General features: G+C 38.7%; 1 long non-coding RNA gene across 1 annotated transcript in view; it reads left to right on the top strand.

Annotated features, from left to right (window-relative positions):
* Positions 1 to 2382, top strand: part of LOC106531388 (uncharacterized) — a 12886-nt gene that overhangs the window by 1452 nt on the left and 9052 nt on the right. Inside the window, exon 2 of the long non-coding RNA XR_001311973.1 lies at positions 506 to 647. This is a non-coding gene — a long non-coding RNA (uncharacterized LOC106531388). The remainder of the gene's footprint in view (positions 1 to 505; positions 648 to 2382) is intronic.

Below are 2382 nucleotides of genomic sequence, written 5' to 3'. Positions count from 1 at the left end.
ATTAATGATACACTTACTGATGCTTATTCTTTTTTTCTTTTTCTTTTTTTTTAACATTTCTGGGAATTATTTCAAAAGTTACAGGCAGAAAAAAGTGTATCAGTACTTTTGTCCAGACCTCAAAAATGTACTTCTGGTTCAAGGTCAGGACATCATTTTTGTCTTGACTCTTCTATTAGCACCCATGTGAAATATTTTGTGTGAAGTTAATGATGTGCTGAAAAAGGGCTTAAAACACAAGACAAAACAAAATAATCCAAATCAAGTTTGAATCTGAAGAGCTTGCAGGAAACTGGATACAACTTGATGATAACTGGTTTAAAAGAAAAACACTTTAGGAAAACTGACATTTTTTCAAAGCAATGCTGAGAGGCACTGGTGGAAGGTGGAAGGAGGTTTGAGGGTCCTTAAGTGGGGACTGAGTAGTTTCTTTATCTGCGCGCTGATAGGAAATGTCTGTGTGTCAGAGAGCCGCTCAATGCTATCCTTGTCCTCTGCTTATCAGCGCTAATTAAAACATTTGGATTCTGCCGGCCTGCTCTGGAGGAGTGTGTGTCTGAGTATGTGTGTGGGAGACATGAGAGTGAAGAGGAGTCGAGGAAGGAAGTGTTGCAACTCCAAAAGCTGCCCATCCTTCTGAGAACTAGGTGAGTTCACACACATTTATCCTCTGCAACCAAAAGACCTGCTGTTTGTTTCGAAGATGGGGGATCCATAATACAAAAAACCACAAATGCAGTCATTCTGTCTGTAATTATTTAGTGATTTCTTTTTCCTTATTTTAATATAGACCAGGGCTATTTCACTAAATTGCTCCGGGGGCCACAGTTAATGCAGACCAACAGCTCAGGGGCCGAACATCCAGCAATTAAAGTTGTTATGTAAATAAACAAAGTATTACAAAGATCTGTTACCTTTGAAATAGTTTATTTTGCTGTATTTAATCATTAAAACATACAGAACCCTATTTAATAAATGCAGTGATGATAAAACAAAAAAAAGGAAAAAAGGGAAACACATTATGCCTCTTATTCACCACAAAATATTTTGACATCTCTGACTTGTCAAATTTTTAAACCAATTTTATTTTCACTTTCATAGTTTTATATTCAACTGCTTGTAGTTTTAACTGTCTTGGATGTTCATAGAAATGTTTTTACCAGCTTGTAGTCAAGATTCTGACATCTCTGATACCAAACATGTCTAGGTTGAACTAAAACAACTTATAGTAATTATAGTAGAAAACCGGGGGTTTGGGCTTAAGAGATGAATGAGCCAATTGGCGGCCCGAACTTTGGTCACTCGCGGGCCACATCCGGCCCGCGAGCCGCCAGTTGAATGGCCCTGATATAGACCATAATAGGTTCAGTGCTTTGTCAAAATGTGTTTTGACACTTGTTCTTTCAAAAAGAACCAAACCAAACTCATTCTTTTATTTATTTTTATTGTTAGACTTTAGGCCAATTTTATCACTTTTATATATGTTAAAAATTATTATACAAGCAGTTCAAAATTCATTGTTTCAATGTCTCATGATTTTCTGCACTGCTATAGAGTCGTACATCCCTCCAGCAACTTTAGCGGATGGTTCTAGAAGCTGGAGGGTGGCGGGGCGCGAAGCGTCTCATTTGGATTTAAAGTGACAGTCTCAAAACGAGTTGATCTGAGACACACGTGAAAGAGGGGCTTGTGGAGTTACAATAAGGAGGAATTCAGACCAAAGCATTGCAGTTCCACTTTATATAGACCCCAACTATTTAAATGTTAAAAGGAAGGATCTAAAATGATTTGTCTCCTTTAAGAGAAATTAAAATATCTTCAGACATCAGTACAAGTGAAAAGTGTTCTGCGTTGAAACAACTTCTTCCTAGGCTGAGGTGGTGATGCAGAGCTCCTGTTCAAAACCTTGATCATGATTTCAGGATGTGGTGCTGAAAGGAGACTCAATAAGCATGAACAAATCTGAGCAAAATGTGAAACAGTAGCAGGACATCACTGCTGTCTGAAGCATTCCAGAGTCATTATTTCAGCCTGAACCAGATGCTGCCCACTGGATCTAATTCATCTTGATGGTGAGCAGCCAAGGAGGACTTGAAACAAATCCTTTAAGAATGGTTTCTCAGATCTATGAGGTGAAGCTGCTCTGTTGCTTCATGGTTTTTGGTGTTGGCTTCCAACATGAACTCCACGTAAGTTGCTGATGAGCACCAACATTTCTGCACAGCTCCTGTTCTCGCGTGCACTTCAACAGCTGGAGGATGTCTGCTGCAAATCCTCCTTTAAATTCAAAGTCAAAGCCGCATTTATGTTTATGTGCTAATAACACGCCTGATTAAACACACCGAACACCATTTTAATTTGCAGCTTCACACTGTGAATGAC

Source organism: Austrofundulus limnaeus, unplaced genomic scaffold (assembly GCF_001266775.1).
Source record: "Austrofundulus limnaeus strain Quisiro unplaced genomic scaffold, Austrofundulus_limnaeus-1.0 Scaffold0, whole genome shotgun sequence".
NCBI lineage: Eukaryota > Metazoa > Chordata > Actinopteri > Cyprinodontiformes > Rivulidae > Austrofundulus > Austrofundulus limnaeus.
Note: the sequence above shows the minus strand (reverse complement) of the source record. Positions and strands in the feature narration are given on the sequence as shown.